The sequence below is a fragment of the Vicia villosa genome, linkage group LG2 (assembly GCF_029867415.1).
Source record: "Vicia villosa cultivar HV-30 ecotype Madison, WI linkage group LG2, Vvil1.0, whole genome shotgun sequence".
Classification (NCBI taxonomy): Eukaryota; Viridiplantae; Streptophyta; class Magnoliopsida; order Fabales; family Fabaceae; genus Vicia; species Vicia villosa.
Window position 1 is genome coordinate 174,434,636 of NC_081181.1, and position 9,713 is coordinate 174,444,348.

The following is a 9,713-nucleotide window of genomic DNA, read 5'->3' on the forward strand; positions in this document are numbered from 1 at the left end:
CTTCCATGGAGTTTGCAACTCCAACCGATCGGGTGAACTGGAATCAAAACAACATTGCGACCTCTAAATGGATGAATATCTTATGATAAACTCTGCAAACAACATAAACAGTAACACATGCACATACCTTCTTGGCTGCGACATTTTGTTCTTCACACTTATCACCCAACCCTGCGTTTCTTACACCAACAATGCCAAAGACAGACTCTTTGATTTCCAACACGTTGAAGAGTTATGAATCCAACGTTACTTTAATTTTAAATGCCAACGTTATGTAACAATAACAATAATAGGATTCTTTTGTGGGCCTATTAACATATTAGGTCTAACAATAAAAATAGGTTTTCTGCACCAAGGCTAACCATCTAAGGCCCAATAAACTTTAATGTCCTATTAACTTAGATATATTAACCAACTATAAGGTCCAACATGTATTTTTAACCTATTTAAAATATTTTACCTTATTATATGAACTTACACATATATATTCATTTTCCCTATTTTATTAAAGTGCCCTAAAACCCAATGCGCAAGACAGACGGGTACCCGTGCGAACGCACGGGTAAGACACTAGTTTATTAGCTTAGAGATTCATATCCAAGAATTCTATAAACTTTCACCACAATTGTTCTATTCAATTTTGATAGTGTATAAACTATTTTAATTTAAAAATAAATAAAAATAATGACCTCTAATTTTAGAGATGTCACTACGGTCTTTCATGTTGAGAATAATGCAAGTGTGAGCAGTGGCGAATCCAGAAATTTTTCGTAATGGGGGCATAAAGAATACTCAATAATATATTTTTAATAAATTGTTTTAATTTTTTCAAATTATCTATGTATAGAATATAATTATTCAAAATAGTATATAATCTTTGGTAGATCCAAAAATTTTATGTTGTGTCTGCACAAAAAATAGTCAATAATATTCTTTTAATAAAATGTTTTAAATTTTACAAAATACTTATTTATATGAACAAAATTGCAATTATTCAAAATAGTATTGGCTGATCTATAAATTTTATGTTGTGAGCATAGGCAATAATATTTTTTCATAAAATATTTAAATTAACAAAATATTTATTTATATGAATACAATTATTTAAAATAGTATATGATATGTAGGGTGATATTTATTTTCTAAAATATATTGTAGTATAATTTGTTTAATTATTAGTATTAAAAGAAGAAATAAAAGTTAAAGTAAATAATTCAAAATGATACTTTTTATATTTTTTATTCTTTAAAAAATAGAATTTTGAGTGTCAATACTTATTTTTGTGAAAAAGATTAACATTATTATAGTATTTTTAATCTTCTTTGTTTTCATTTGTGGGGGCAAGAGCCCCAAAACTAATATACCTGCATCTGTCCGTGAGTGTGAGTGTGGATAATAGTCCCAGATTAGTAATGCATGTGGTGACTTGAGCATATATAAGTGGGAGAACCCACTCACCTATCACCTTAAGGTTTTAGGTGGAGAAGTTGTGTGTCTCCCACTAAGGTGTGTTGCTCAAGCGGAATGTCTCGAAAATTAACAATGATTCTGACTCGACCCTCTCCCGATTGTTGCGCCAACATTTCATAGAATGGTGATGAAATGAAATCGTTGTATGTTTTATTTGTAGTATTAAATTTATTGATATTGTTTTATAATTTTATTTTTGAAGAAATATAATTGGATTTTATTTTCCTTGTGTAAATTATTGGCGATTGCAGAAAAATTCAAATAAAACAAGTAAATATATCTTTGTAAATAACTAATTAATGTGATAAAGAAGGTTGATTTAGTTTGTTAGGAGTTAACTTATATACCAAATGACCACGTACGTGTTCCATTTCTATGGCTGATGTGGGTAAGTTTCTCCATAAATGTTCTTCTTCTAAGAGCGTTCTAGTAAATTTATGGAGCTTAACTCAAATAATTTTTTTTTGTTTGTATAAAAGTCAAATAATGCAGTTTGAAATTTAATTTCTGTAAGTTTCTCTGAAAAGTGTTGTGTGGTGCAAGAACAAGACAACTCTTAGAAATATAAAAATAAGAATACTCTAAACTTTTCGTAGTACTATAAAATTGAAAATTATTCTGGAACAGAATCTCTATGTTTTTTCAAATAATAGCTAACAATTATTCTTATTATTTTGACATTGAATTTTGATCAAAAAGATATTCTATTAGCTGAAAATGAATTTTAATGATCACATCCTCGATTTACTGACCTAAAATATTTTGTGAATATAATATTCTATATTTTCTTTTAAGACATTTTATTACTATCTTAGTCTCATTATTATAATGTAATGTGTTCTGGTCTGGGCCGAGCAGACCCAACCCTTGATTATCAGCCGAGCAGGCCCACTTCCCTTGGGCCCAATTACTGAACAGATAAGGGCTGTCCGTCGCGAAGACCCTGGCCGAGCAGGCCCAAACCTTTGGGCCCACTTACTAGATAACCGTCAAGGAGTTATCCACGCACGAAGACCACGCGTCACGTCTCAGCGAAGGATTCGGTCAACCATCTCCGAACCCTACGCCATGTGCATCCAGAACGTGAGTCTCCTGCTGACTCAGCCCTAGCATGGGACGTTCTGGCAGTTCCCTAGCACGTGGGCCTCCAGTTGGATTTGGCCCAATTAGGGAACCTTGGCCCAGCGCTGGGGGCTATAAATACCCTCTTTCACTAGAGGGTCAGGTATTCTATTCTTAACTCTAAACCTCATTCTCTGATAGCTACTGACTTAAGCATCGGAGAACCTTGCAGGTACCCCCCCCCCCCCCCCCCCATCTTGCTCTTCAAGCCAGACATTGCGCCTTGACGATTCTTCTGATCAGGTACGATCAGTGGCGCCGTCTGTGGGAACCTTGCTCCCCCTTCTTTAACAAAGATCAAAGCATAACCTTTCACCATCGTCATGGCCAACAACAACACACCTAGTCCTGATCCCTTTGTCCTGGAACAACTGATTGAAGATTCCAGCCGCGAACTGACGAACCGCCGTCGGCAGGAACGTGCTTTTGCCGGACAGAGGCAACAGATTCAGCACATTCAACATGTGCACAGCCTTCAACAAGTCCAGAACGTCGAACAAACCCATCCTGAAGGACAAGTTCAGAACGGGGAAGACGGGCAGACCCGACCCCAGACTGAACCAGACCAGCTCCAAGTGGTGAATGAAACTGATACCCGAGACGGGCAACCCGCTTCCTCGTTCACCCACACCTCTGGCAGACGAAGAAGCCGTAGCCCAGACGAGGAGGAACAGATCAACATTCCCGAGGGCGCTGACCCGACTGCCATTCTCCTACTCAAAGAGCTGCAGAAGACCAACCGCCTCATCCGCCAACAGGGCGACCGCATCCACGACCTGGAAAGGAAGCGACGATATCGCTCCCCCCAACGGAGACGCCATCGGTCACGTTCCTATTCCTCTTCGCGGTCTCCCCCGAGGAGAAGCCGCGAGTGCAGTCCATCTAGGTCTCGCTCCCCCTCGAGAAGAAACCGGCGCCAGCGGTCTTATTCCCGCTCTCCACCTCGAAAGACTCGGAAGAATCAGAAACCTGAAACCACTGAAGCCAAGAGTCTCTCACCCGAGCAGGAGCACCGAGGCCCCTCCAAAGCCGTGCAGAAAGTCCGCGAGCATTCTCCAAAAGACAACCGCAAAATCTCAGGCAAATCACGCACTAAGTCCCAGCGGGGCAGACATTCAAACTCCCCTGAACCTAGCGACGAAGAGGATTTCCGCAGTCCCTTGTCCGAGCAAATCCGGCGTGTTCGTCTTCCCCGGGGGATGGAAAAACCACCAGCCTTGGACCACTATGACGGGACCACCGACCCCGATGACCACATAAGGAGCATCGAAGCTGTCATGGACTACCATGTGGTACGAGGATCCATCAAATGCCGCATCTTTCCGACGACACTAAGGAAAGGCGCGATGAATTGGTACAGGAATCTGCCCCCTAACTCCATCCACTCCTGGACTGAACTGAAGGATCTTTTCCTAAGCCACTTCACCGCGTCTCGTCGGCAACCGAAATCAGAAGCAAATCTTGAGGCAGTAATCCAAGGTACCAACGAATCTTTGAGAGACTACCTCGACAGGTTCAACAAAGAAGCTGTCCAAGTGCAGACCGCGGACTACATGAAGAGGTACCTACTCGAACGAGGGCTCCTCCCCGGAAGCGACTTCAAAAAGGCCATCAAGATTGAGGAGGTCCACTCCATGAACGCCCTCCTTCGCAAGGCTCAGGCCTTCATCAGATATGAGGAAGCAGAGGCTGCTACCACGAGAGCGTCACGGGACAACGACGCCGCTCGCAGTTCAAACCATGAGCCCTCAACTTCGAGGCGCGGGCACGAGAGAAGGAAAGACGACAGGTCCCTCGACATCAAAGAATGTCGGGGACCTTCTGGTCGTTTCAACGAATATACCCCGCTGAACGCCTCACGGGAAAGGATCCTAGCCGAATGCCAAAACACTGACTTCAAAAAGTCGAACATCAGACCCCCGAAGTCAAACCCCGCGAGGCCAGGAACCGACAAGTCCAAGTACTGCAAATACCACAGGAGCCATGGACATATGACCGAGGATTGCATTCACCTCAAGGACGCTATTGAAACACTGATCAAGGAAGGTCGCCTTTCAAAATACACACAGAAAGGGGAACCTTCCCGAAGGGACGACCACAGAAACTATGACGAAGGGAATTCGCCGGACAACAGGCCCCTACAAGTAGCCCTGTCAGTGACCCGACCTGAAGATTTCATACCATCGGTCGGGGCACCTGCCGCACTCAGCAAATGGGAAGGATTCCCATTCGCCATGGTCGTCTCCAACGGCGGAGATCCGGGATCTCTCACCATCAGTTCAGTGAAGAGAAAGTTCGATGAGCTGCTCAGCGCCAACGCAGACCTCGGCCCCACACTGAGAAAGTTCCGAGGGAAATCTGAACCAATCACCTTATACCTGGAAGAACTACCCGGCGGAGCTCCAAACGCCACAATTCCTCTGCTCGTCCGAGCAAGAATGGCGAACTTCGATGTTCGACGGGTCCTAGTCGATGAAGGCAGCTCGGTCGACATCATGTACTCCCATCTCTTCCGGACACTCCAGCTGGACGACTCACACCTCACTCCCTACGTGGGTTCAGACCTTCAAGGCTTCAACGGAGCTACCACTAAACCATGGGGTTACGTCGAGCTGATTGTCACCTTCGGAGAAGGGGAGGCTTCTAGGCAAGTCAAAACTAGGTTCTTGGTGATCGACTGCAAAACCCTGTACAACTGCATCATCGGACGCCCCACTCTGGCCGAGCTGACCGCCGTACCCTCCACTGTCCACCTGAAGATGAAGTTCTACACGAGGACCGGACGAGTGGCCACCATCAACGCCGATATTGAAGCGGCCAGAAGAATCTTTGACGCCTCCGTCAAAGGATTAGAACTGATCGCTCCGCCAACCGGCTCCAACAAAAAGCCAAGGGCCGAAGACAAGCATCCTCGAGGAGACCAGCATCAGACAACCAACGTCAGCTCAGTCGACCTGGACGCCCGGTTTGCAGAAGAAGAACAAAAGACTGGGGAAGAGTCGAGGTCGAAGTCACCTCACCCCTTCCGACCAGTTCCGGACGGAGATTTCGAACTGGTCCCCTTGGGCGAAAACCCTGACAAAGCAGTGAAAATCGGTAAAGGGATCCCAGACCTTCCGAGGAAGCAGCTCATAGCCTGCCTTCGAGCCAACGCTGATCTGTTCGCCTGGAGCGCCGCGGAAATGCCCGGACTCGACCCTGAGGTCGCCTGCCACCACCTCTCCATCAATCCAGCCGCAAAGGCCGTAGTTCAACGTAGGCGTCGGCAGTCTCCCGAGAAGGCGGAGGCTGCCGAGAAAGCTGTAAAAGACCTCTTAGAGGCAAATTTTATTTCCGAGGCCAAGTATTCAACTTGGCTCTCAAACGTTGTACTTGTTAAGAAATCTAATGGAAAATGGAGAATGTGTGTTGATTATACTGATGTTAACCGGGCATGTCCAAAAGACGCCTATCCGTTACCAAACATTGATAAACTGGTCGACAACTCGGCCGGCTATAAATTATTATCTTTTATGGATGCTTATTCAGGTTACAACCAGATCCCGATGGCGAGGAGCGACAAGCAGTACACGGCGTTCATGACCGAGTCGGGCAATTACTACTACAACGTAATGCCCTTCGGCCTCAAAAACGCGGGCTCCACGTATCAACGGATGAAGAACAAAGTGTTCCGAGGGGAGATCGGCGACACCCTCGAGGTGTACATGGACGATATGATCGTCAAGTCTCGAGGGGACACCGACCACACCTCCCATCTCGAGCGCGTATTCGAGCGGGCCAGATCCTGCAAAATGCGCTTCAATCCGGAGAAATGCACCTTCGGCGTCCGAGCAGGAAAATTCCTCGGTTTCTATCTGACCGAACGGGGAATAGAAGCCAACCCGGATAAATGCCGAGCGTTCTCCGAGCTCCCTACTCCCAACAATAAAAAATCCATCCAAGTATTAAACGGGATGCTCACTGCGCTATCACGTTTCGTCGCGAAATCCGCCCAGCACGCCCTCCCTTTCTTTAAACTACTACGCAAAGAAGCAACCTTTGAGTGGTCCGAGGAGTGCGAGCAAGCACTAGCACACCTCAAACAAGTACTTTCCTCGCCGCCCGTCCTTTCTCGATCCGATGACAACGAGCCTCTGTACCTTTACCTAGCCGTCTCAAACGAGGCAGTCAGCGCGGCTTTGATCCGAGAAACCGTAGACGGGCAAAAACCTGTGTATTTTACCAGCAAAGCCCTATAGGGACCCGAGGTACGATACCAACAGATCGAGAAAGTCGCCATGGCCCTAGTAATAGCGGCCAGGAGGCTAAGATACTACTTCCTCGCTCACACAATCTTCGTTCGGACGGATCAACCCATCAAACAACTCCTCAGCCGACCAGACATGGCCGGCAGAATGTTAAGATGGTCCCTCGAGCTTTCGGAATTCGACGTACAGTATGAGAGCAGGAAGGCGTTAAAAGCTCAGGCGCTGGCGGACTTTGTAGCCGAAATGACCTCTATCGCCGACTCACCCAACGCAACTAAAGACAAGTGGACCATCTACGTAGATGGCGCCTCAAGCAGCTCGGGCAGCGGGGCAGGCATTATCTTGGAAAACGGCGAAGGTCTTATCATAGAAGTATCTTTAGTCCTCTCCTTCAACACGTCGAACAACCAGGCCGAGTATGAAGCCCTCCTCGCGGGACTGAGACTCGCCGAGGACATAGGGGCACGAGAGGTCAAGATCTACACTGATTCCCAACTCGTCGCATCTCATATCAACGGCGAGTACCAAGCCAAAAACGACGTACTCGCCGAATATCTCGCGCTCGTCAGAGATAAGATGAAAAAATTCGCCAAAGCGGAAGTCGAGCATATCCCCCGAGAACACAACTCGCGCGCCGACATACTGTCCAAACTTGCGAGCACGAGAAAGAAAGGGGGAAACAAATCGGTTATCCAAGAAATTCTGCCCAGGCCAAGTGTAGGCGAAAACGCGCGAGCTCTACAGATATTCGCCATCGGGGACGACCAATGCTGGATGACCCCAGTGTACAACTTCCTCACAAAAGACGAGCTCCCCGCCGACGCGAAAGAAGCCTCAACAATTAAGAGACGAGCGTGCTCATACACTATCCTCGAAAACAAGCTGTACCGACGAGGTTTCTCCATCCCCCTCCTTAAATGCATCGATGCCTCGCAAGCGCTAGAGGTACTCCAGGAACTCCATGGTGGAATCAACGGCCAGCACCTCGGTGGACGGTCACTAGCCAGGAAAGCCCTCAGAGCCGGCTATTATTGGCCGACCATGCAGCAGGACGCCAAAGAGTACGTCAAGAAATGCGACAAATGCCAGCGTCACGCCGACATGCACCTGGCACCACCAAACGAGCTCAAATCCCTCTCCTCACCTTGGCCTTTCTCTACGTGGGGAATGGACCTCCTCGGACCTTTCCCGGTCGGCTCCTACCAAAACAAATACCTGGTTGTCGCTGTAGATTACTTCACAAAATGGATAGAAGCTGAAGCGCTCGCCAAAATCACATCCCAAAACGTACTCCGATTTTACAAGAGGAACATACTCGCTCGATTCGGGGTACCACAGGCGATAATAACCGACAACGGCACCCAGTTCACGGACAGAAAATTTCAGGAATTCGTGGCCAAACTCGGGACAAAGCAGCACTTCACTTCGGTCGAGCACCCCCAAACCAACGGACAGGCTGAAGCCGCCAACCGGGTCATTCTCCGTGGATTGAAGAGAAGGCTAGGCGAAGCGAAAAAAGCTTGGGTCGAAGAGCTACACAGCGTCCTCTGGGCATACAGGACGACCCCACATTCAACCACGGGCGAAACACCATTCAGGCTAACCTATGGCAACGAAGCCGTGATCCCCGTGGAGATCCGAGAACCATCTCGTCGGACTGAGTCACCTCTCGAGGAAGAACTCAACGACGAAGCCATGAGAGAAGAGCTCGACATGGTCGAGGAGATCCGAACAGGATCCTCCCTGCGAGAAGCGAAATTGAAACAACAAATAGCGTTAAGACATTACACCAAAGTTATCAAGCGCTCCTTCAAAGTCGGAGACTTAGTGCTCCGTAGGAACATGAAAGATTCACGCGAAGGCAAACTAGCCCCAAACTGGGAAGGTCCGTACCGAGTGTACGATAAAACCGAAAACGGTGCGTATTACCTCAAGAACCTTCTCGGCGAAAAACTAGCTCGACCTTGGAATGCTGAAAAACTCAGACGCTACTACAGTTAAGAAACAACCTAACGCTACCCGGCCGCTCGTGACGAACACGAGGAAAGCTGGGCGAGGACTCGCGCCATGGTACAAGCGCGTATGCTCCACGACAGCTTCAGTCGGATAACCCTACCAGGAGGCAAATCCGACTACGCGGCGGGCCTTACACGCAGGCCCTCCGCGGAAGTACCTGCACGGCAGAACCCCAGCTCGCGATGGGATCGTTCACGCCGCGAGCACCTGGCCCCGACCGCGGCCTCGAGCTCGCTTATAGCGCACACCTGCTCTGCGCACCCGGACCGTTCCCCACACGCCCGGGCCGTAAAACCTCGGTCGAGCACAAACATAATTCGAGCACAAACATAATTCGAGCATAAACACAAAGCATACATCAGATAAGCACAAATAAACATTGGAGCATAAAACGGAATATTAAAAACCGACCAAATTGGCCGGAGATATCCAAATATTACAAAAATTATCCGGGCATCGCCCAACTAGCTACCTTGGCACGCAAGCCACAAAATATTGGCACACAGGCCATAAAACATCGGCACGCAGGCCACAATAATAAAAGACTGGTCAAACATCGCCATCTTCGTCCTCGGCACCGTCGTCCTCGCCTTGGGGTTCCTCCTCATCTTCCCAGTCCTCGAACTCCGGGTTTGGTTCAATTCGCCCGTCCACGACCTTATGGTATGGGCCAATGCCCTTCGTCACCAGACGCGGGTTGAGGACTTTCAGCTGATCCACCGCAGCTTTAAAACCGACCCCCAAGGTAGCGACGCAGTCGATCTCCAGCTCCTTCACCTTGCCCAGAAGCTGAGAACGCGTCACCAAGGCTTTCTCATCCTCATCTTCCTCGGCAGCAGGGAGATGAGCCCTCTCCAA